Source organism: Lonchura striata, chromosome 1A (genome assembly GCF_050655825.1).
Source record: "Lonchura striata isolate lonStrDom1 chromosome 1A, ASM5065582v1, whole genome shotgun sequence".
Taxonomy (NCBI): domain Eukaryota; kingdom Metazoa; phylum Chordata; class Aves; order Passeriformes; family Estrildidae; genus Lonchura; species Lonchura striata.
The window spans coordinates 11,281,934-11,308,411 of NC_140741.1; the positions used below are offsets into that span (position 1 = coordinate 11,281,934).

The 26,478-nt window shown below is 39.0% G+C and overlaps 1 long non-coding RNA gene across 1 annotated transcript in view; it reads right to left on the reverse strand.

Annotated features, from left to right (window-relative positions):
- The window catches only part of LOC146763376 (uncharacterized), a 71,204-nt gene that overhangs the window by 33,168 nt on the left and 11,558 nt on the right, over positions 1–26,478 (reverse strand). Inside the window, exon 3 of the long non-coding RNA XR_014952117.1 lies at positions 3,337–3,437. This is a non-coding gene — a long non-coding RNA (uncharacterized LOC146763376). The remainder of the gene's footprint in view (positions 1–3,336; positions 3,438–26,478) is intronic.

The following is a 26,478-nucleotide window of genomic DNA, read 5'->3' on the forward strand; positions in this document are numbered from 1 at the left end:
TTTGGGTAATGAATCATTAATTGACAGAGTAAACACAGCATTACTACAAGTATGCTGGAAATGTTTTTGCTCATGTTCAGCATCCTTTGGGAACTTCTTGTACTTTGCTCAAGATTGCATCTCGGGAGGATTATTTTTTTCCCCCTTATAAAATTTGGAAAAAAAACAGTCATTTATTTTGAAAGCTACACTTTATTGTGTAGCTGCTAGAAAGGAGAATGCTGCCCCTTTTCCTTCTTTCCTGTTTCTTACACATAAAGAGCAAACAGCAGCATTAGCATCAGAAATGTAACCACAATTAATTCCATCCCTCTGAGCATGAGTCACAAGCATTGGCAATGTTTGATGGGAGCTCACATCCCCTGACATCACACGTGGATGAAGGGGATGCTGAGGGGGCTGCACTGTAAATGTGAACACCCAAAACCCAATCATGTGACACTGGCTCCACTCTCTTTTCTGGTGACTTGACTAAGTTTTACACAAAAGAGACAGATATGTTCATCCCCAGACATCTTTTATCATTGTCACTGCTGTTAGTGAAGGGGTGGGACCATCTTTGGGCTAAGAACGATTCATTGCTCTGATAAACATCAGTCTCAGGGGCTGTGAGATTTTAGAGGAGCAAGAAGTTGGTTATAGCTCAAAGTAGTCACCAGTTCTTTGTTACAAGGCAGTATAGAACTTTCTGAACCAATGAACAGTTGCCACAGGGTTTATTTTGTTTTTCTAACCTATCACCTTTACTTACTTCTGCTGCACTGTGGATATTTTATCCAATGGACTAGTACCACACATATTCTTCTGTTATAACTTCTAAACTCTTAGCTACTCTACACAACCACACCCCTACATTAGGAACCCTTCAGCATCTTATCAGTTCAGTTTCTCACTTAAGGCATACTCTCACTTACAACTGTAGAAACATGAGTTTATGATTTTTCTACCTAATATCTGTGTGCTTTATTTTTACATCAATCCAAGCTTCTTCCAAGACTGCAGATCAAACCCTCCTGCATCTCTAGGAGTTTCTTTCCATTTCCCACAATCTTTTATGCTCTGTTACTACAAAAGGAAGTTTACATGTGCAACAAATCCATTGTAAGGAAAAAATATTCACAATGTGGCTGATATTTTCATGACCATAACATCCTTTATTGGCCATGCTCATCCTGCTCTTCTCCCCACAGTCCCGTGGTTTTTTGGCTGTCACCCAAGGTGTGTGTTTGCAGACATGAGTGACAAACTAAAGCATATCACAAGCTGCCTCTGCTCTTGGCACAGCCCTCTCCTCCTGCCAAAAAAAGCTTCTGAGCTTTGACATTAAGGGTTATACAGGGAGTCAAGGAAAAACAGAAAGGAAATTAAGCCCAGCAATCTTCCTCAGAGTGTGTCACACAATTTTAAGTGCTATTTTTTAATCACAGGGGGCTGGAAGAAGAGAGAGGGTAGGGAAGGGAAGCAGGGTTTTGTTTTTGTGAAAGTTGTCTAATCAATCTCTCTCTTTGATCATTCTTCACAATTGTACTGCAACATCTGTCAGGGGGAGTTCCCATGAAACAAGTCCTTTAAGTATATTTTTAAAATATAATACTTGATAATATCTAAGTGCTAAAGAGAATTAGGGCTGAATTTCTTTTTATACAAAGAAATAAAAATTATTTTCAGTAGATTTCCCCTTTGATATGCCAATGTGACAAGTGAATTAAAAAAGCCACCTGAATTTGCTCATATCCTATTACAAATCATGTTGTATGTTTTTAATGTGATAGACCAATCTGTTGCAGTCATTTTAAAGTGTAATTTTAAAGTCAAACTTTCCTTAGTTGAATGTGTTTTTTATTTTTTTAAGATTAATTGAACTGTTTTTAATTAAAACACTGTGCTTTCAGGAGGAGAATGAATTTCAAAATGTTTTTGGAAATAATTTTGAGATTTACAAAAATTTAATTAGAATAACTGCAGTGAAAACAAATACATTCCTTTCTTAAAATCTATTATACTGCTATTCTATTTTTGTGAAATTTTTAAAAGCTAAATTTTGTATTTCCATGCAGAAGATTTAAACTTTATTACCAGTCCAAGTTAAAAACCTATCACTTTAAAAATGTTTCACTTACTGTACAGCAATGTCACAAGGGAGATTAAAAACCTAAAGCCATAGTCAATCAAAAACCAGCAAATCACATACTAATTTTCAATTTAGCAAAAACATCTTTATAATTTTGCTGATTCTAATCAAAGTTTGCTTCTGGGTTAGGTTAATTTTAATGATGAATAAAAATGAGCAAACCCTAAAATCAATTTTTTTGTAGAACCTCACTATTTAGGGTTGTATTCTGCAAAAATTGAAAGAGTAATGAGTATTGCATTGCCCTATATTGCAATGGGTGACGTTTTACACAAAGTTTCATAAAATCTGAGAGTTGTGCAGGCTTTAGAAACAACTTTAGTAAAACTGTAGGGAAGAGCCTTAGGAGAACAGGGTTATTATATATAACAAGACCTCCCAATTCTTCCTGTTATGTGCATCAACTAAGCTCTTACATTATTTATCACCTTAAATAAATACAGCCTTTTTGTAAATAAAGAACTTAAGACTTTATCATTTTCCCCATTCTAATGAGATCTCTTGAATAAAACTGCACCTATATTTCTTTTAATTTTGTTTTCTTTTTTTTTTTTTTGCTTTCTTACAAATACTTGCATATTGTGGGTAAGCAGTCATGTGTTTATTTATCTGTATTATTATAGCCTTTTACCAGAGGCCAAAACCTGTAGACCTATTTCATTGCTTAAAATTTGCAGAGTTGCTTAGATTTTGACTAAACTAGCATCTGAAACCATATAAGTTTTATAATCACAGTGAAGGCAAACCAGACACTAATTTGAGATGCACCAGCAGTATTTGTTCTTTGCTGAAAGATCAATACACATTTCCCTTTCTCTTTTTTTTTTTTTTTTTGGGGGGTGGGTGGATATTGTCTGGGTTTTGGGTTGTTTGATTGGGTTTTTTTTAAATGAAGTCTAAATTTCCTACATTAAAAATACCTAACAGGTTACCTAGACAGTGCTGGCAGCTATAGAGCTCATATCCAGAAAACAATTACAGACAGACCTTCATTATTTCTCCTTGTGTTAAAAAACAAGAATTTCCCTAAGAATTTCCTTAATTGGTTTCCCCATCCATCTCTTGCTTCCAAAGAACAACTTGATTATCAAATCTCTGCAGGGAACCAGGGCCATCTACTCAGACACTATCTGGAGCCTAAGTTCTGTTCACTAGGATATATCACTGCCATGGATCCATGCTATAAAAATATCTCATCAGCTTACCTTTCACAGATATTTTCCTTGAGACTGTTAAATGGAGAATTATTTACTTTCATTCAAAACCACCACGAGCCAGGAAAGAGTTACTGGAATGCTTGCTCTGCCTGTAAAAAAAAAAAAAAAAAAAAAAATTATTTGGGATTACTTTTAGAAGTGTTCTAGGTAGACTGACTCCAAAAATAGGAGGCATCTGCAGCTGGCCTGCTTCTCCTCTCAGCTTGTCCCTGAACCAGAAAACCTGTAAAACCTGTAACCAGGAGCAGTCACTCTTCATTCAGCCCTTTTGAAGAGGTGCTGAGCACAGCACAGCTGTGCTAAGGACTCACCCAAAAACTGCCTGAAAAACACAGAGTGAAGGATGCACAAGCTCCATCACTCAGACACCAGCTCAGATGCACCTGCAGCTCAGCAGATGTTTGAGGAGAGCAGCAGTGCTGGGCAAGAACAATTTTGTGGATGTTCAGAAGCTCCTCTAAATCAGATGGAACTGTGACGATTGAATTTTCCCTGTCCTGACTTTAAAAAAACCTGGGCTAAGATGCTCTACTCCTGCCATGTCACAGGAAAACTTTTAGACCTCAATCTGCAGAGTTTCTTAAAAGTTATAACATTTTATCAGAGTACTTTCTTGGTAGGAAGCACTCCTGTACACTGACCAAGCAGCACAGCAACTCTCTAAAACAGAGAAGTCATTACTTTGCTCCTTGTGTGAAAATGGGGAGAGCTTGGAAGAGAGATGGGCAGACTCTGTTGCTCAGCCAGCTAACAGAAAATAGAATTTCTGCCTTGGAATCAGCATTCAGCACTTACAGGAACATAACAATGCACAGCAATGACAAAGACATTCAAATAATTGTACAAAAATAATTTGAAATAAATACAATAATTGTGTAAAGAAAAAATACTTGTGGAAAGTACAAGACTGGTTAGCATTTGGCAAGAGTAAATTGTTATTGTTTTAATTAGTTTCCTTTTCAGTTCATGAGCTGACTTCTTAAAGCTGTTACTCTGTTTTGATAGACAAAAACTTTCACAAATGCTCACACTCTGCAAAAGCAACAGAACATTAGGAGTCTTTTCTCTTAAAAAAGATGGGTTTATTCATCTAGCTATAAACCAGCATATTAGTTTAAAAATAACCTAGGAAACTATGTCTTTCTGAATTGTGATTTTGCCAACACAAAGAAATAGCTCATATATTTATCTATCACTACAGCCTGGTTATGGGAACTAGAAAAAGGAATGCAATGATAGGAACATTAACCTTTAACAATGGTTGAGCTATAAGCCATTCTTGTTCCAAGAGTCCAGTTGCACAATGGGCCTTTTTATGATAGTTTAAAATGCCTTTTTTTGATAGCAGTGTTTATAGAATTAGCTTGAGATGACATCTTTTCTATTTCTCAGGGCCCTAGTAAAGCAGGGGAAAGAATGTCTCTGCATGGGGAAAGCCAGACAGGGGCAAGCTCCATGGCTATCAGAGAAATGAGCTGCCCAGACATTTTGTCAAGATTTCCACTGAGCAGGTTAGCACCTCCTTTCTAAGCACAAACACTCACTGCACAGCATTTGCTTCCCCACTCCTTGGGGCAGAAAGGAGCTCAGATATTTTTCCATCCCACTTCCCACTGCACTTTCCCCTTTTGGTTCTTCACAAACCTTGCCCTTCACACTTTTATCTCACTTTCTTTCCACACCCACTAAGAATTACACAGCAAGCTCGGATTTGCCATCTTCCTACTAAATACACACTATCTCCATATTTTATATGTGTTTTCACACGTGGCAGCCTGAAGAACTCATTGCTGAAGCAACAGCTCTTCATTTCCAAAAAGCCAAGTTGCAAACATTTCAGGAGAAAAAGAGTCTCTGCTCATTTCAATGGGAAATGAAGTAAGCTGCACAAAGTTAAATAAAAAGAAATGGTATCTGTTATGCCAATTAAAATAATTCTTTGCACGTATGATCATCTGCATTCAGAAAAGTAAAACAAACAAATCTGAAGACATGTAAATGTTTCACATTTAGGCAGGTCTCATGATTGTATTTACATGTGAAGGCACATTTGAGATTAATTGGAATATTTTTCCTTTTTTAATGTTTTTTTGATTTAGCTGGGAAAACCTGATGTGTTCAGATGCATCTATCTAGCATATGAGTCAATGAAATCAAATGCTGGTTTTCAAATTAGCTATACAATATTGCCCGCAAAAAAAAATTCTTATTTTTAGTCCTGAAGACAGAACTTCTTTAACAAGTTACCAATGCAAATTTCTATAAAGGAGGGAAGGTATGACACCTCGATTTGTCTTGGTTCAGAGCTGTGCTGCGGTTTTGAGTTAAATTCTCCAGTCAATGGCCACTTGCTGGGTATTAGTTGGAATTTCACAGAGTTATTTCACCACACATGGACTGAATTCCTTAGGAGGAAACTGAACATGGTTGCAGATGTGCACCAAATGTCCACACTAGCCTCTACCGGGGACATGGGCCCTGGAGGAGACTGGTCCTGTGGGCAGCTTCAAATGGAGCTCAGCTGCTTTCTGCACAAAATTTTATGTTCTTCTTTCTAACAAATCAAAATTTTCATATGAAATGCCACCAACATGCTGGAGAGCTTGTTTCTCAGGATTAATCACCTGATCATTAATCATTAAAAGGGAGTTGATCACCGTGATTCCAGACAGTCATTGAGCTCTGTGGACTCGTATTACTGACAACCATAAACTCCTACCTTACAAAAGGTATACAAAATAAATCTGTTTATATATAATACAGTAGCTAGTATTCTAGGATGATTTACCATACTCAAGGAGCAGAGATAGATGTTTGTGATAGATGTTTACAAATCCAGAAAAAAAACCCCACACTATATCTTGGATTTTGTCATTAATTCTGGGTTTTGCACTAGATATGCTAGCCAAGAAATGTCAAGCAGAAACACAAATTCCCTTTAAATGTTACTGTGCTTTCACTGGTAATATCTGAAATAAGTTGCATTTAGAAGAAAATATTATAAAATCATATTCTACATCTACGCCCCCCAAAGTCTCCTGTCCTTTTATTGGATTCAGCTGGCATGGCTTGGGATTTCTCACAGGAAGTCAACTTGTGAAATAAACCACATCTCAGGTATTTTTTGATTTTTTGGCATCAAATGTCATCTCTTTTGGTACTGTATCTAATTTTACCAGGGAACATTTGACTACGTACTGACATTTTACCTAATTTGTATATTAAGGTTCATATTTGATCTGGATTTGAAAGTGTGTTCACACTCCTAATATGACTCTTAAAAAAATTCCCATTATTGCAGGTTTATAACCTGTCAAGCAGTTCACCAGAAAATCTGCCCAGGTGCCAACATGACTTCTGCCTGTCAGCATTATAAACACATCCCAAGAAAAAAATACACTAAAATTACTGAGCATAGTAACAATACACATTAACAGACATTGAAACATTACTATGACTCGTGTTTTTCTTCCATGCAAATTTGTTTGAACAAATTAAAAAAAAAAAACCTCTCCACTTCGATATCATTCATGTTTCTTCTTGGGGACACACTTGGGATACAGGAGAGTCACCTGAGACCGTTTCTCATTTGGTCTATACATGCTGCAAGTTTGGTGCATTAACAAAGCATACAACTACACAAAATAAGCAAATTAAACATCAGAATCTTGCTGCAGGCTGGTTGGTCTTGGCCATAGCTATCCTTAAATTATTCTAAAAGAGAAGAAAATCTGCTGTGTTTCTCAACTGGGGCTATTTGCTGTGGCAGCAATACTTTTTTGAGCATAGCCATGATTCTACATCTATTTTGTTGTGATTTATATTTTTATTGCTCAGTAGTTTCATGACTCATTAATGGAATTATATGGGATCTCTTTAGTGTACAGAATTATAGATATAATTCATATGTGTAGACATTAAATCCAAATGATTAGCTACTTAAAGTGTTTAAGAAACACTTTAAATTTAAAGTGTTTAAGAAACACTTTAAATAGCTAATCATTTCAGTATCAACCTGAATTAAATAGCTAATCACTTCAGGATCAACCTTTGGGTTTATCATTGTATTTTTACCTTGTCAAACTCAGTCCTTCCAGGACACTTCATGGTCCTGACCAGAACAGTTCTGGTGCCTAGCAGCACCAAGAAGCCTTAGACAAGCTGAAGATCTTGCATCTTTTTTCCCCCCTATCTCTAACATTCCAGTTCACATTTTCAGGTATAAATTTTGGTCCCAAGTAATGCTGGCTGACTCTCAAATAAAAAATATGGCTCTTAAGTACAAAATGAAAAATTAAATAGCTCAAGAGCCCCCTTTCTGTTCGTTCCTGTATTCATCTTTTCATGATGTCTGGACTTTTTCAGTGGAATGTGTCCTGCTGTGGGATATGTTACTTAATGATCTTTGTTCTCCCTGTATTCATCATAGGGTACAGAAATTAATGGCATTCATAACCATGTTAAGGTCTGTTAGTAGTAGCAAACCTGTAAATTAATTTGGAGGTACATGACACTTTTCTAACTAGATGGGACGAAAAGAAATTTGCAGCTGCTGGAAAACTGTATTTAAATATTTCAAATAAAGTACTGTGTTGATTTTAAGGGTTGAAAGAACAGCTGCCATCAGTGAAAAATGTTCATAATGGGTCACAAGGTATATTTTGCCAAACCATAATATGGGTTTGACAAAGTGTTTAGCAATGTCTTCTATTTAATCACACTTTATATCATTATGCAGAACAGCTGTATCCAAGGACACTGGAAATCACACTCTAACGTGAATGTTAGATCAAGTTATCATTTAGGGTATTCTGACTGTGAAATCAGACTTGCTCTTAGTTTTGACATTTAATTGGATTGTTTTGGAATACATCAGTCCCTTCTCACTCCTGTGGCAAGGGAAAGCTGTGCTGAAGGAAAATTGCCCACTTCCAAGCATAAATAAACAACCAGCCTGAGCTCCTCCTCACGGGGACCTAAATAAATGATGCTGTGGTATTACAAGGTGCTGCTGTGTGAGCCAGGAAAAGCCTGAAAGAGTGAAGAGAGAGCCATAACATCCATTACACAAGCAAATGGAAACTTCCTGGTGCTAAATCTTTCTCCAGTGAAGCTCTTAAAGCAAGCCCAGTCTCATAAGCAGCGCCAGTCCTGGTGACAGCTGCTTGGACAAGGCTCCTGTTGTCCTGCTAAAGTCAAAGTCAGCTTTATAAATTTGATGTATAATGTATTGAGCTGAACTGCTTGTTCCCATCCCCTCAGAGCGCTGCCTCATCTCATATCCTGTGACACAGTCTCACCTTTCCTAGAGGACTGTTTCCAAAGTTAATTGTCAAGTTATTCTATGGGGAGAACAAATATATAATCTGTCTTATGACCTGAGGTGAAGCAAGCAGAAAACAAAGTTTAAATCAGCTAAAATATATTTGTTTCATTTTGTTTGCAGTAAATTTGTTTCTCTGAATTTGATCTCAAAGCTTCAGGCAAATGAAAGAATTAGATTATTTTATATGTAAAATTATATGTTTTTCTCATTTAAACAGCATCAAAACAGATTTTTGACTGCCTTTGAGATCATCTTCCTTACAGTCCATGGATGATTATATTGGTTTATGCCCTGCATTCTGAGAGACAGAAAAGGAGCAATGGCCAAGCCAACCCAAACTTGTAAACCTCTCTATGCCTAAAGACATTAGAAGTACAGGGAAAAAAAATAGTCGTAGGCTCTGAGCCAGGTTAAAACACTAATACAACTTGTTTGTGAGGCTCTCTGACATGTCCAAAATAAAATTTAAAAAGAAGGGCATATTTAAAAGCTTCATCAGGCAAAATGTCTTAAGTGACACTAAAAGGCTTTGATGTGCAGTTTCAGTAGATTTGTCAGTGCAACCACAAAGGCACAAGGCTTAGCAGGATTGCCTCACCACGTTATACAAACATCTGACAGGACAAATTCAGTAGCATATGTACCTATACGTACATATCCAAGATCTAAGAAATTGGTGAGTTTGGCAGGATTTCATCTTGATATTTGCATTGTGATGCTTACCCAGAAAAGCAGCTGAGAGAACACTGCTTTCAGCAGTGCAGGCTGCACAGTACTTGTGGCAGGAGGATGGCTGGCTGTTTCCACCAAAAAAAACCCCTTGATCTCTTCCAGGCTCCTCCACGTGGTTCCCCTGATGTTATCATATGAGCCAAAAGAAAATGCTTGAAGCCCAAGTTTCTGGATTTGCTGTCTGCAGGCTCCCACAATAACACCCAGCACCCCCCCAGATATTTACTCACTTGATCACCTGCTGCTAAGCACTCTAAGCTGCTGAGCACCTGCAAGCACTCCTCAACAGTGTCCAGAACACTCATAAATTTAATGGAACAAGCCCCAAAACTGTTTGGAATTTACAGCTGCCCATAACAAATTCAGATGCAGAGCATCAAGCTTTTGTATCTCCTGATCCTATGTACAGAGCAAAGTCACTTCACACAAAACTGAAGTCTAGGACCATGTGTATCTCACCTACCACCCAAAAAACACAAAGTTCAAGAATATTTGGACTCTGGGTCTTTGCATAGTATGTTCTCAGAGAAAGTACCCATTGCTCACCATTACGGAAATGTAAATTTCATCAGATAAAATGGTTTTCCCATTCAACACACAGAAAAGGCCTGAAGGAACAAAACAAAAGTTTAATAAAGAGCATAAAGAAAATTAACAGGAATTCCTCTAGGCTGAATGTTAGAATACAGCCAAACCTATTGAAATGCCCGGAACCCAGGCAGCGCCCAGTAGTTCACAAGTTCATTCAGGGTAGGAAAAGGGGGAAATGTGGTCAGATGCTTCTGTCAGTTTGAAGAATATCTGTGGGGCTTTGACAAACAAGATGAATGTTCTCATTCAAGTGCACCACCAGTTATTTAACTTACTTCGCCTGAATGTCTGGCCTTCAACTGCCTGAAAGACTGAAATATTTTGTCCCACAAGCGTTTCTGGTTTACTGATTTGTTTGTATTCTGTCCTGACCCCTTCTCAAAGAAAGATTCCTGTTTTGGGCATCCATATCTTGCACAAAACAGGCTGTCAAAGCATGCTTTCTTCAGAGACCTTGCCATCAGGTACTTCTCCATGTCACCAGGCTGGTTTATATTGTTTGTAGGGTTGTTGGTTCTCTTTGGGGAAGTTCTGAACTGTGGGATTTGCTGATTAGCAACTTCCACTAGGCTGTCTCTCCTCTTTGATTTTAGCTGTTAAACATATAAGACATCTAAAAAGAACATGCATTTCCTTGCATTATGTGCAATTCACTGTCTTTTACTGACACAAAGACAAGTGAATATAGGAAAGAATAGAAAGAATTATACAGAAAGCTTCAGAAAGAAACGTTTCTAATAGATTATGTCTCATGGTAAGATTAAGCCCCTAACTTTTTAGGGACAGAAAATACTTCCATTCTAACCTAGTAGCAATTTTACTAACACAAAATTCTGAAAAATGGCAATGCCTGTTCATTTTGCAATGCATCCTTCACTTAGGAAGGACAGTACTTCATGGATCTAGATTCAAGTTTCACTTTTAAGTACCTATCACATTGCAGACCAGTGAATTCACTTGCAAAGACAGACTGACAAAACAAGTTATACCATTAATCCACAACACAGCCAATGATGGGACAGAAACAGGCTCCCTGCCTTAACTTAGCCATGAAGTTGGGCTTGGCACAAAAGATCCTGTTTTTAATCTCCACAGAGGAAAGCCGACACCATCTTTCACATGGGCTCAGTGTTGTGAGAGTTCTCTATTTATAAATGCTCAGAGTCACTTCAGGGATGGTGCTAAATAAAGCAGGCAGCAAAAATGTAAACTACTGGCTGATGTTTTATTTTGCTCCATATAGCCACCAGGAAAAAGTGAAATGTTTCAGAATCCCCAGAGTACAAGTGGAAAAGAGTATGCACTGTAGCTCTGTCTTATTTTGGCTATGCAATAAAATGAAACATTAACCATTCTCAGAGTGCACATCAGCACTCCTCAGCCAGTAGCTGTGTGACCTGCCATCAATTAAATCTCTGAATTTACTGCCATGTTCAGAATTTTCCAGGGAATTGAGAAAGCAGGAAAGGCTCAGCTGATGTGCCATTCCATTCACTGAGGAAAGCCACTAGCAGAACTTACTTGTTGCAACTCCTAAAGTGTAAGCATTAGAAATATTACATTCTAGCTTTGATTGTAAAGGGAAAGTGAGAGGGATAAGAAAGTCCCTGCCTTTCTGTGTCACCTATTAACTGCAGCAAACCCCAAGCTCCAGTGGCTGTTATGATCCTGCCATGCAGCTTCCAAATTTTCCAGTTCCAGTGGTCTCCTTGCACTCTGGGCTCATTACTTCCCGTCTCCTCTCCAACAAACAGGGTCAAAATCTCCTCTCATTCCCAGTGACATTAGTCTGCAGCTACTTCATAGATCTCTGTGATGTTCTGACAAGCTCCTTCCATGTTGACCAAGAAGAAAAAACTCCCTCCTGTAAACGATGTGAAAACATAATTCACCAAGAAACAGAGCGTTGATTCCAGGTTCTGTTAAGGTCAACAGGAGTTCTGTCACTGGTTTCAGCAAAAGCAGGATTTGGTCCCCACGTACTGAGTAATCCCAGTGAAGTCAGTATATATCCATTTGGCAGGAGAACAAATCAACCTCTGCTTCCAGCTACTGCTACACAAATCCCTTTATTTCAATGTCATCACACACTGCCTAATTCATTCTCAGGAGGTCTCCTACACAAGATTTTTTTTTGGAAGGCAGTCTTAGTGATACCTTATGCTCATGACTGGAATACACTAATACTTTCATCTAATTCAACATTGGATTCACCTACTGTATTTTATGTGAGGAAGGAAAAATAATTTCAACTAGCCATCCTCTCCCTTCCTCTTTTCAGATGCTTGCAAACCTAAATAGAAACATTAATATATTTAATACATTTCTGTGTTGTATCAGTCATGGCAATGCTGTCAGCAGCACAATGTGAGATCTAAGAGGGTTTTAGTGGTATTATGCTAATAGTTCTGTAGGTTCTCACGTAGAAAAAGATGTTATCCACAAAGATAACATTTACTGGACAAATTGACTGTCTTTCTTGATCAAAACTCCCAAAACTGATAATTTTATGTTCCCTTCAATGAACCTAGAAATTCATCTGGGCTCTGAGGTTTAACATCATTAAGTATTCTGATAAAGCTGCATTATTCTACTGTGCTGGGAAAAATATATTAATGGATAAAATCATTTGGCTAAAAGTGCTCAATTAGTCACTAATTGATTATTCTATTTCTCTAGAACAGCTCTTGTTCTATTTGACAGCTGATCTTCCCCTGAAAGGAAATGAACCTTGAAGGAATACTGCAAATTAATTGTGCCTTTTACTGACTCCCGGCAAAATCCTAGTGGCAAATTGTTAATATCCCTGAGTTCTCAGTCTTAAGAGGTGTCCATAGCACAGCTTTAAGTGATCTGATAGCTACACAAATATTTATTTGAACACATGGCAAATTTAAGGGTAGCAGATAACAACAAAACACTTTTTTCCTTTGTGTTCTATTGGTGCCACCAGCTACACAGTGATCTGCATCATGCTCCTGAGACCAGGATCAGCACGATGAGTCCTCCCTCCTTGATGCCATGTGCAACACAATGTATATATTTTAAAGAAAGAGACTGATTTCTGCAGTGAGGGCAACATGGGTAGAATGAGAAGTGGAAAACAGTCATCTACTGCATTTGAGGATTCATTTAATCTACTCTGTGAAAAATTTGAGTAAGATTATGTAAAAACTGTCTTAATTCTCTATTTCATCATTTTTCTTATTGATACATGTATTTAAATTTCAGAATAATTCACTAATATCTCTAAGGGGGATGCAGAGAGACTGTTTTACAAAGAGTTTAAAGTCATGCTTGTAGAACCTCACTTGGCTAATATCCATAATTTTGGGATCTGAATCTCACTAGACTCAAGACAACCAAGTCCTGGTTTAAGTTCAAGTACTTGATACAAGCATATTGACTTTTATTCTCTGTATGCTGTAGAGGACATAGCATGCAAAGATATAATGCTAAGTAAGCTCAATTCCAAGCATGAGAAGGTACCCACATATTGAAAAGACCACATATTAAAAAGAAGGTTTTGGTCTTTTCAATAATGGGAAATATCAATGAAAGCAGATAAAAACTGTATTTGAAATCTCTTAACACAAGTTGCATATGCATTCAGTCCAAGTTTATCAAAATCCATGTCTTTATGTGTTGAAGGGGAATCCTGAGGAGAAAAGAAAACATTGGAATGCTAGAAAGCAACAGAAATTATTAGATCAATATGCTGTCAAAGTGGATTCTGTCAAAAAAAAACACAGTTCACTGCCTGCTGCAGTAATTCTGTGGACAAGCTTTGTAGTTTAGTGCTTTTCTAAAAAGAAAATGTTGTGTTTAATGATGATTAATACCCACCATGTATTTGGCAGACTAATCTTGATGGTTTTTCCTCCAGCAGCTCGCAATCATCTTCCTCAGGGATGTGAATGTCAGCACTTTACCTAATGATAATCTGATAGCTGAATCTGCTGTTAAATAAAATCTGTAACATGACAAAGTGCCCACTTTTGTTATATTTATGGATCTGTAAGTGTTACAGGGGGCAGATCTCCAAGTAAGTTCACTAAAAGGGGGAGCTAGAGAATGCTGTGTGATGAGTAGAAATAAAATGGACACAGAGTAGTGAATACTGGAATTAAACAACGTGGGAGATTTGTCTTCAGAAGCTGGTCCTTCCAAGAAACAGAGGGGGAAGGGGTTGGAAATCAGTGAGGACATCGGAAAATTCAACTTCCAAATGGTTTGGATGCTTCTCAAGGGAAATAAGGTGCTGCAAATAGATATGAGGACAAATGGCCACAAGTCTACAGGACTTTTTTTCCCCCCATCAGGAAATGATAGAGTATTATTTTTGGGCAGCAGGCCAGAACTGTACTATTACCACAGCTAGTTCTATTCAACTGAGGTATGGGGCTGGGAGTGTAAATGCAGAGCTGTCAAAAAAATTAAAGAAAATTACCGCAATAGACAAGTGCAAGTCAGTCTCCTTTCCTGAATATCCAGGAATCAACTAGGGAAGATGATCTTCTGCACCCCACACTAACCAACAAGGAAGAACTGGTCAGGGGTTGTGAAGGTCAGGGTCAACCTTGCTGCAGTGACCACAAGACAGTGGAGTTCAAGGTCCTGTAAGAAGGAAACAAGGCAAAAAGCAGGACTCCAGATGAACACACAATTTTCCTCCAGGATGTGCCTGAGAGAATCCCATGGCAGTCAGTCCTGGAGAGAAGTGAGACCTGGGACTAATTCCTCCAAGCCTTGGTCTGTCCTGACAAGAGAACAGTCAAGGATGGATCCTGCATAGATCAACAAGAGGATTCTGATGACTTCAATATGAAAATAAAACATGCAAGAGGTGGAAGCAACAATATGTGACTGATATAGAATAAAGACACTGTTTGAGTGTGCAGGTATCAGGTGAGGAAAATCAAAATACCAAGATGAACACAAGGCAGCAATGTCCCCTTGCAGCAAAAAAAGCCAATAATATCCTGGCCAATAATAATGTCAGCAAGAGTGTTGTCAACAAGACAGTGAAGAGAAGTGATCCTTCCCCTCCACTGAGGGGTGGTGAGGCCACATCTGCAGTGCTGTACCCAGTTCTGGGCTTACTGGCACAAGAGAGACTTACTGAGTTCATCAAACCCCCCAAAAAAATTGGAGCATCTGTCATACTAAAAGGATGAGGTAACTGGAACAGTTCAGCCTGGAAAGAAAGGATTTCTCAGGGGGAGATTGCCAGTATGGGAGAATCTTACCCATAAGAGATAATAAAGAAAACTGGTCTGACTCTCACACAGAAAATTCCATTTAAATATAAATTAAAGGATTTTTACTGTAAGACAAATAATTCACTTGTTGCCCAGAGGGGTTGTTGAGTGTTTTTCCTTGAAGACACTCAACTCTACTGGAGACAGCCCTGAGCAGCAGCCTTACCTTGAACAGAAGGGGTGAACTGGGTGATCTCCAGAAATGCCTTCCAACCTGAACTGTTTTGTGAGTCTGTGAAGGTTTTTCTGTTCTGTTATTCTGCTGTAGCAAGCATTTAATTTTTTTTCCTAAGTTTTAAATCCCTATTTACAAAGGTACTGCAACACAGGTACTGCAAAAGGGATAGAAATACAGAGAAAATAAGCAGACAATTATGCACTAAGCTGTTTGTCAAAAAAAAAAAAAAAAAGAAAACCAGAATGGATTTATATTTAATAATGAAATGAAGCAGCACCACTCCCTGAAGCAAATTTCGGTGATTTTGTAACACATAATAAAAAAGAGGGAGAAAAATCCAGAGTATTCAAAATCTATCAAAACAAGAAACTCTCAAATTTAATTTCTGGATACTGATCTATAAAATTCTGAAAATGAACCATGTCTTGTACAAATGGGTATAAACAGGGAGAGAGATTAGAAGGGAATGAGGCATCTCCAGTTGCACAGAGTGCTCATGCTTGGGGGACAGCCTGCAGATCCAAATGAATCTCAATGAAGGAGAGAAGCCAAGCTGCAGGAAGAGTGATGCACATCCTCTGGCACAAGAAACACTCCACAGAAAGCACTTGCTTGTAATGCTGCCTGATGAGAATGGACAATCATAGCATCACTCAGCACACTGAGAACAGCCCCACGGCACTAATCATAACCAGGAAAATCCAAGCTCTTGTCACCATCCACAAAGGCATGGGGAGAGTTTGCAGAAAGATTTTATGTAGCTAAACAAAACGTGGCCTGACTCAACATTAATCAACCACTGAATGTCATCACTAAGGGAAAGAATAAAACCCAAAAAGAAAATGGGTTTCTTTGATTGTTTGGTTGGAGGGTATTCCTTTCTTTTTCCTTTTCAGTATTTATGGAGTAATTTTTCATACAACATCAGTTTGTCTTACATTTTGCTTTCAAATCATTGGGAAAATATGTTTTTTTCTATTCAGCTATAATAATCCAGATCCTCCTGACAAAAACATTGAAGCAAAACAAAATTGCAATCAGAAGATAAATTCTTTTTGCTCTCCTTCCAAAGCACAACTCTTTACATAAAATCTTACTTCTATATACCATGTTCAGGAAAATTATATAAAGTGCAGCTAGATACTGTTTGCTTATAGCTGAATAGATTTGGCTGTTATAAGTTTAATGTTTGGAAAACTACTTAAGAAATGCATTTTAGAAGTTGTTGCCTTTCAGAAACAAAAAGGTACTGATCCACCTACCTATAAAACCTAATATTAGAAAAGGTTTGGAGAGCTTGAAGTTGTTTCTTTGTCCTGAAATGGCTTAGGAAGTTAAAAATGCTAAAACGTTTCTTCAAAATAAACCCCAAAATGCTAAAGCTTCTTAAGAAAATGTAGAGCACCTCATACTGGGGTAGGTCCAAGTGGACAGGATATTTGTCCAAATGGAAAGTTCTCCTATTTGAGGTTAAAGCATGAAGGTCATTAAAATTGCTATTCCACAGTACTTTGATGTTTCTCCTTCTTTCCAGAACTGAGAGATGCTTGGGAACACAAATAAATGAGTTACTGTCAAATAAATGATTTAAACTTTTTGGTATCTCCTGGACAGCATTTGCCTGGAGTCCTCTGAAAAACAAAGAACAGTTTTGGCTATTGGTTATCTGTTTGTAAGATCAGGTAAAGCACAACAGGCAGAAAGAGGAGTGAAAAACTATGGACATTCCATTATTTTAGAAGCTTTCTAACATATTCATTACTGTGGTATTTGTCTGGACCAGAAAAAGGAAAAAAAAAAATACAAAAACCAGCAGAGACCTCAGTAAAGGGAAAAAAAGTAGTGGTAGAACTCCTAATAAAAATAAGAGCTGCACTATGGGTGGGTTAACCATGCATCTTCCATTAGAATTCATGGAAAATTCTATGGCAAAATCTTTTAGCTTTCACTTCAAACTTTGATTACTGAATAATTCCTTTCACACAGTCATTCTTGTTTTCTCATTTATGCTTTGCATAGCATCTAGCCCTAAGAACTTACAAAGCTATTTCTCTAGGCATGAGAACAGACTTGGTTGTTAAACCATTACTGGATTTACACATAAAGAAAAATGTTCCGAATTTATTTTTCTTAAAATTTAAATTTCTGTGTTTCAGTGAGCAACAAACATTTGTTCTTTCTCAGGTGTTGTAAATTTTCCGAAAGAAACATGCACTCTTATACAAGAGTGCCTTTTTTAGAGAGCCACAGGCCCTCTTGAAAACCTGACTTCTCTATAAATGAGACATTGGATTCATTTACCAAGCAGTGAATACATGATCAATAAGGGGTGACAAGACATTTATCAGCATCCTGGTAAGTTTTGCAAATCAGGAAAAGCCTTGTTTAGAGCTTGACAAGAGAATCAGATCCAATACCATTATTTTTGTGAAACACCTTGAACTTTTCCTGGCGTTCAAGGTTGGATTTGCATCAGAATAAGACTCAACTCTGGTTAGAGCCAGGGAAGTCATTCAACTTTGAGAGCTCTCACCAAAGTAGCTCATTCATGTCAGCTGATCCCAAAGTAGACATCCAAGGCTCAAACTGGACACTCATGCAAAAGTTTTAGAACAGTGGTTTTCTCTCTGCCTCACTGTGCAGAGGTTTAAACATTTCCATATCAAATTACAACAGGTTTACAGGTCTCCCAATCTAACTTGGAGCAGTGTTTGTGCCAGGTGTAGAATTGAATACAACAAAAATGAAGTAATATTTTCTAAATCATAGAATCAAAGAAACCTCCAGTGAGCTTCCACTGAAACAGAAAATGAGTATTTTTGAGGACAGAAAACTATTAGACTGAAAATTAGAGCACTACATCAGAATGAAATTTAAGAAGCCATTATTTTTTATTTTGATACAAAAACAAATGCAGGGGCATTTGTGCAAATCTAAACGATAAAGAAATACCTCAGTTCCATCTAGAGAGCTTTTCCCAGCAAAAATTAGCAAAACTTAGTAATACTCTTTCCACTTTCACAAAATGCTTAAACTTGTGAGTACAGGAGATAGAATCAGGAGCTAGCGGACCTGGTACAGGCCATGGGACACAAAAGCTTCCTAGAGACTTTCACACTGGAAAGAGAGGGGTCTGAGAACACAAAACATTAAATTAACAGATGCTGCCCTGAGGGAAGGAGGTTCTGTCTCCTGGATCTCAGGACCAGCATGCCAAGAAAAGGAAGGTTATTGCTTCCTCTGCAAGTAGGATCTGCACCTCCCCAAGAGATGGAGGCAGTGAAGTTTTCCTAGCCAACAACCTCTCCGTCAGATGAGCAAAGAAAATGCCAAATTCTCTCCAAAAGCTGAGGGCTCAATCTACAACAACAAACTGCTTCTCATGCCTTCCTGAACCACCTCTTGAGCCTGTCTCCTGAGAAATTTCATGGCATGTTGCTGTGAGATTTGTGGAAAGTAAGGAGAGCCTTGCTGAATGCCTCCTTCCCTTGTAACTTAAGCCAGAAGGGAGTACATTGCTGATTATTCATTGTGTGATGTGTTGAAAACACATTTTTAAACCTCTTCCACAAGTACCATTTGGGAACCTGCAGGGACAAAAACCCCTCTGCTTTCCCACAGCAGGTCATATTTTAGGTGAAGGGGGGTTTCCAAGGCTCTGAATTAGTCAGACAAGCAGAGAGGGACTATGAGGCAGTGCATGTGCCTCATACCCACTGTGTTTCTTTTCCCTTCAGAAAAAAGGCATGTATTTTCATAGGCTGACGAATTCTAAGGAGTATGAGAGAAGGGAAAGGCACAGCAGTTTATCTCCCAAAATCTTGTTCTTTCCCAGTATTCAGGAGAGGGTTACAGACAAGCACTACATAGATTCACTGTAGTTTTTACGCACATTAGTCGTAATTAGAGACATCAACACTGAGCAAGATGAAAGTGTAATTTATCAGCAAACCTTATTCTTCCTGTTACATGCGCTCAGAGGACAGCAACACAACTATTAAATCTTCCTGTGAACACATGCACTGGATCATGCTTTCCTAACCACAGCAGGAGATCGATTTGTGCCCTTAAAAAACAAGTCACCTTCCTCATCTTAGCTCGGATATCCTACAGCATTATGAACGATCTTAATTACACAGCTCTCTTTACACAGGGGCTCATGAACACGAAAATCCTCTGATTAAAGTGGCTCTGAAGTTCCATGCACATTCATCTCTGGAGGCAGCTCCATCTGAGCTAATGGCTCAGTTGTGCCTGCTGTGCCACAGCTCTGCCTCACATGATGCTTACAGCCACCAATTAGATGATGAAAGACGTGGTAAAGAGCAGATTCAGCCTTCTGGGGTGAAGCAGGGTGAGTGTCCTGTCACAGGCACAAAGAGCCATACACGAGGTAGCTGGAGGGAGAGCAGTGACACTGGAACAAAGCAGCCCTGCCCCGAGCCCGAAATCCCAGCTACTCCTTATTTCACATTTCCTCCTTAAGCAGCTCAGTGATTATCCTGCACATCTTGCCATGGCATTCCCAGGCTCAGAGTGGAGCATGCCAGGACCCCATCCAGCGTGGCATGAGGACTTCTCTGGGCTGTGAGTCACAGCCTGCTCCTGGCAGCCTCTGCTGCCTCATTGTCCCAGAACAACCCTTCTGGCTGATGGTACCATGCCTGCCCTGCCCAACTCTGCAGCAAGTGAGAAAGAGCTGAGAGGATGTAGCAGATCACCACCTGTGGCCCAAAGGTAATGGTTTTGACATGGAAATAATTCATCTTTTAAGAGGTAACAAGTATCAGAACTGCCCTTCTGCCAGCAAGCTTCCTGGGAGCAGCTGTGGTGGGACAAACCAGGATTTCATGTGACCTATAGACAACCAAATTAGCAAAAAAGGGAGGCAAAAGTTCAGGCTATCATTTTTGGTGGCAGCAGCTTCACAGTGAACAAGAGTCAGAATGAACTTAGTCACAGCAACCAAGAGAGGGCCACAAACTCTCCCACGGGACAACAAAAATGGCCTTGCTGGGTATGGGAAGAAGCAAACCTAACTAGGAACAAAATATTCTGTTACTGAGTGACAGAGAGAGCAAAGGCAGCTGCCTGAGGATCAAGTGTTGGATCTTCCAGCAAATCTGGCAAGTTGGTCACATGGATTGTTGTGACTCTTGATTTTGGCAGCCAATTTTATCTGATTTTTATAGTAAGCCAAAGACCTCCCAAGTGCAAAAGCTGAGCAAGAGATCAGATATGAAATGTTTTTTTCCCCCCAAACTAAACTTCAACACCAATCAGTTTTATATGTTCTACTTTCAAGTGCCAAAAAAATTTTAGCACACCAGTAAGTCAGGGCTTCAACAGCAAACTCAGCTCGGGGTATTGAAATGGGGAGTTTCTTATGTGAAAAAGAAACCCCTGGATACTGTGAATTGGGAAGCCTCCACATCTAAGATAAAACTTCTCTAAATGCCATTTCTATGGAAGAATTATATTACATTACTCTTCATTTATGTTATTGATAACAGCTACTTAACACTGTCAAAATGGAAAACAAATTGAGTTATTATTTTCTGTGTCCTAATGAGGAAATACAGAGACATGTATTTGTCATGTACCTGAAAAGCAGCTGATCTGGAAGAGAAGAATTCTCATCTTTCTCTTCATTAAAAGCATGGCTTTTAACCTCCGGGAAAGTGATGAACCATATCTAAAAAAAAAATGTTATTAAAGTGGACACCAAATCTTTGGTCATAAAATCTGTCTCTGGGAAGAGCAGAGCAACTTGTTATGGATTATCGTTTCCCTGCTGATTTAGCATTATGCATCATGTGAAGTGAGTTCTTATTCCACCAAAAGTTTTATCTGTTTGTATAAAAGGGATGGGGAGAAAATGCATGCCTCAAAAATCTGAAACTGCCATGCCCAATAAATCACAGCATTTCAGAAATTGATTACTATTGTTCCAGACATATCCCCATTCTCCTTTCTGCAATGAGAAATGTACTTGTACTTGGTATTTTCATAGCTGAGCAAGTGCCCTGGGGACATGTACAACTTTCCTATTTATTTATTTATGTTTGAACACCAAGAAAAGTTAATAATCTTTTGACAGAACACTGACCTGCCATAACATTACTGGGAAGGGCTCAGCTTTAGGCCTTATGAAGGGATTATATTTTCACTGGCCTTGGAATCAATTGTTTACTTTTGAAAGGAAGAAAGTAAAGCCTGTTTCTAAAGGTTAAAAAAAATGCAACAAAATAAAACTGAATCAAATCAAACATGCTTAGAGCACTCCAAATTCCTTGACATCATCCTGCTGTTCTAAACAGTGCCAAAGAAGGAATGGAGAAAGGTGTATTTATATTTTACTGCCAGCTGGTAGGGCTGGGCACTGCACCACATCCACCACAGGTACTGATTTAAGGGGCAGCTCCCCACTGACCTGAGAAAGCCCAGAATCATTTCCCATGGGGAAATCCTCAAAGACTGCACTCTCAGGAAGCATACAGCTGTCACCAGAGCAAGAAGAGACACTTCAGAAAAGACAAGAGAAGGGCAAGAAACTGTGAGAAGAGAAAGGGAACACAGAGTTTGGATGCAAGCTCAGAATCCATCCAGATGTTCAGAACTGACAGTGGACTGGGATCTGCAGCTAGTTTACATTCCCACAGAAAGTGAATAAATCAGCTCCAGCACTCAAACAATTCATCCTTCCTCCTCCCAGAACTCCTCTCACAGTTGTCATGTTTCCGTGTTCCCTTTGCTTCACCAGCCTGGCTTTCCCCTTCCTTCTCATCTCATCCGGTGCCAGACTCTGTCCCTGTATCTCCCTGTCTGCCGCTGGGAGTGAGTAGCTTGTATCCATCTCCTGACTTATCCTCCAGCCCCTCTCTGCCCCACTGCTGTGCTCAGAGCTCGAGACATCCCTCACTAACACAGAACATGAAACACAAACTCGAGCTCTGTGGAAGCCTGTTTGTTTTGGCTGTCACTGTGGTTTTTATTAATAAATGCCTCCTGGTAGACTAGACTCCATTTATCATGACATATGTTATCTAGCTTATGTTCTTATACAGTATTTATTACAAAACTTAAGTTGAGCACAGAACTATTCCTCTCTCTTCCCAGGCAGTGAGAAGGATGCTTATGTTATTTTAATGAATTTTCTTGTCTTATGTTATTATTGAGAAGCCTTGGTTAAGGAAGTGATCCTTGTGTTTCATTTTGAAAATGTGAATTTTGTGGTTGCTGTGGTCCTTTCCCATAGGAGAAGAATTTCTAATCCATCTGCACATTAATAATTCCCCAACTTCTTTTTGCTGAGATCTCCCTGTTGTGAATTTTTCCCAGACCTCTGTAGCTACTTCCCTTTCCAGCCTTGCCTATCTGATTGGTTTGATGCTTGTTTTCACACACCATATGCTGTAATCAAGAGACTGGCTAGATTGCCCCAGCCAAAAAAAGGAAACATCCATTTCCATAGCTTGCCAGCACCTCCTCCAGTATTGCAATTGACCCCTTGCTCTTGAGAAAACCTGTTTAGGATTACAGCAAAGTCTTGGGAGAAAACACACATCTAATCTAATTTGAGGGCATGAAAAATTCAGACTAGCTTCAGAAAGAGGAGCCAAATATTGTGGTAGTTATACAAATGAAGCCTCTGCTTCTAAATAAAACAGAATTAATTTCTTAGATGCAGTCTGATATCTCACAGCTATCTCAACCCTCTGATATCTCACAGGGTTCTATCAAGCAGACGTGTGAACTGCTCAGTACGAAGCCCAAATTTCTGCACAGCTTCACCTCTGCTGGCTAAAACACATGAGAAGCACAAACACATCTTATGATGACCTAACAGTAACAAAATGAAGTGGGAATGCAAATTTTGTAGTCCCAGAAAGACCTGCATTTATAGAATGGCAAGGTCTAGATCTGGTTAGAATGGGCATACTTTATAGATTGGACATATAGAGAATATGGCAACTTTTGTAACATGAAGCTTTTTACCACTTGGCTCTTTTCCCATCTTAAGAGAGCTTTAGCAGAAGCATTGTCCAAAATATTGTCTTGAGTAAGTTCTATTGTGCTGAGCCAGCTTGATAATTTTAGTGTTTACTGTCTTGCTTCACAGGTCCTTACATTCACAGTGATTTATACAAAGTGTTCTGGTTTGTATCTCTCACAAACTGTTTCAATACTGTTCTAGGTAAACAGAATGTCATCAGATTTCCAGTCCTTCCTGGGTAATTTTCCCCAGTTATGTAAATGTTTATCTCAGTTCAACTTCTTCCTTTGCACTTTTAAAAATGTTTTTGCTTCTTCCCCATGCTGAGGCAGTGTGATAACCACAATGCAGAATCGAGACAAAAGAATACCAGGGCTGGATGCCAAGGAGTGAGGCTGCAATCACCCAGCCAACTGCACAGCCTGGGACTGCCAGTTCTCCAAGGCAGTGTAGGGATCCTGTCTGAGCATTATTATCCAAAAAACCTCCAAATGCACCTGTTAGAAAGGGTCAATATTTCAGCAGCCCTGGTTTTTAGGCAGGAAAACTGCTTGCTCCTGTAAATGTGTTCACAGGTGTGCCAGTGCCAAGCATGGCAGCAGAAGTTTAGATCAAGACTTGATTCCCTTGATTGATTTTCCCACCATGTAACCCGTGTTGTGTTTGGCAAACCATCTTCTGGGGAAAGGGAGCTGCATGTAAAGTGCTGGCAGTAGCATTCATTATGATATGCATAAGTTAATTAATAGAAAACAGCTCATGACAACAATGTTTACATTTCTCATGCTTTCTCTCTTTAACCACTTGAACTGAGCTATACAAAAAGCACTTTAGAATCTACTGCATGTATTAAAAAAATCAGTACTCTGGTAATAAATTTAAGTCTGTCAGTGTTGTTGATAGGTTGGGGATCCTTTGCATAGCCAAAAAGTGAATTTAACTCAGTAGAGGACATTGAAACTTGAGTACAAACTTCCTTCCAGACAAGCCCTGCTCCCTTTCCAGCTCCCAAAAAAATATAAGATGGGAGCAGATAACTACAGGCATCCACAGATTTCAGTGGGCGGAATTCTAGAGATAACCATCTCATTTCAGCAGACTTTGAAAATAAACAATTCATCTTGTTAGAGGTTGACACATTCATTTTTCTGCTTGTAAAACCAAACTTCTACTCCAAGTGATCATGTATCATCCCTTTGTTTGGGTACCCATCTGCTGCCAGTTTCAAATTTGGTCAGCAAAATGCACTTAGCTAAACGGGCACATGTTTTAGTAGCACTGATAAATTCCTCCCTAATTGCTCACGCTTTCTATGCTGAGTCTCTAAATATGGATATACAAGCCAGAAGCCTTCTCTGATTTGGTAGGATTTAATGGGTTTTTTCCTTCAAAGCTGCAAAACATGAAATTACCTCTCCCATGACTATATAAGGAGCATAAAGAAAAAGGACCAATTCCCAAGCTGAGTTTCTACACAGTTCAGATGTTTTAATTTAATTTTGTGAATACCCAAACCCACTTAACCAGCCAAAATTTAGAGCAGGTGCCATAGCACTTAATGCTGGCTCATCAAGCAGCAGCTGTGAGAGATAACAGTGCTGTATTTACTGGATTTATGGGATCAGGGATTATCTGTGTATGACTTGTGCTAATGTAAAGCAAATGAACTGCTCAGCCTGGATGAACTTAACATCCCTGTGGTTTAGTTTACAGAGGTAAACCAGAAATAACAATAGCCAAGTTAGAGAGCAAAGCTTTGTGGGCCAGAACAACACACAAACATCCAAGCTGGAGGGCAGCACATGGTGCCACATCCCTTGGCCAGGAAGGAGCTACACCCAGACCAGTAGGGGCTTCTGCTTCACAAGTACCCTCAGAAATGCAGCCATGCATAGAAAGAAGCAACTATAAACCTTAATTAGAGAGGGCACTTCCCTCTGTAGTTTTCCTGCACATCCTGGCACTCTCCATCAGTCCTCTAGTCCCAGTGGCTTGGCTGATTCTTGTCTTGTACTAGTAACAACCATAGAGAATGGGAAATGAGGTATGGGGTTGACCTTGCCAGGTAAAATGGTGGCTGAAGCAGAAGCCAAAGGTTATTTATTACCTCCTCTATACAGAAAGAAAAAGTTTTCTGAAAATGCAGGGCTGAAGTAGATCTATATTTTGTTTCCCCCAGCTGCACATTGACCAGCCATGCTCCTGTCATAAAACAGGTTTGGCCAAGGGAGAAAGGGCAAGAAGAGCTGGCAAGGTCAAGGACAGAGAGACAGAAGGAAACAGACTTAATTTCACATCAGGTCGTTTCCACAAATTGTAGAAATAGTAAAGAAAATATCAACAGGATTTCTGCTAAGTATGATATGGAATTCTTTTGGACTATCTCTTAGAGGGGAAAATATCCAAAACATCTTTAGGTCTGAGCTGAAAGTTAACAGGATTCATTTCCCTACAGACCTTGGGCAGTTAAGAATAAAACCTTACAATATGCACAATTTCTACTTGTTGCCAAAAGACTGAGAACACAAAAATATTTAGTTTACAGCCTCAACCTGACTGCTTCTTCTCCCACATTTTTCTTAGTCCCTTTTAGGAACAGTAGATTTTAATTCTTCATGTTTTACCCAGAACCATACTGATTCTCTGGTATTCAGTGGGCACAAAGTGAGTTAGCAGTACTTGAATTGAACAGAGCCAACACCTGGGATGCCAGCTGAACTTGCTTTTCCTTTCTCTCCACAGAAGCATTTACAATACTTCTGGCTCATGCAAGGAAGTTTCTAAGGAATGGGATTAAGCCTTCTGATTCAGGTTAAGCCTCCTGATTAAGGTTAAAATATTACTTCCTCTTCAAAGGCAAGGTGCATTTGCAATGCCTTGCACACAAAAGAAAAATTGCTGTGTTTTGCCTGGGTTTCCATCCACAAAAGGTGTAGGGCAAAATCATCCTGTGAATTCATTTTTCTCCCCAGGATACCAATTTCTAGATCAAGCATACCTTGGATTATCCTCTTTGGCAAAGGACCAAAAAGAATTTCCTCTCTCA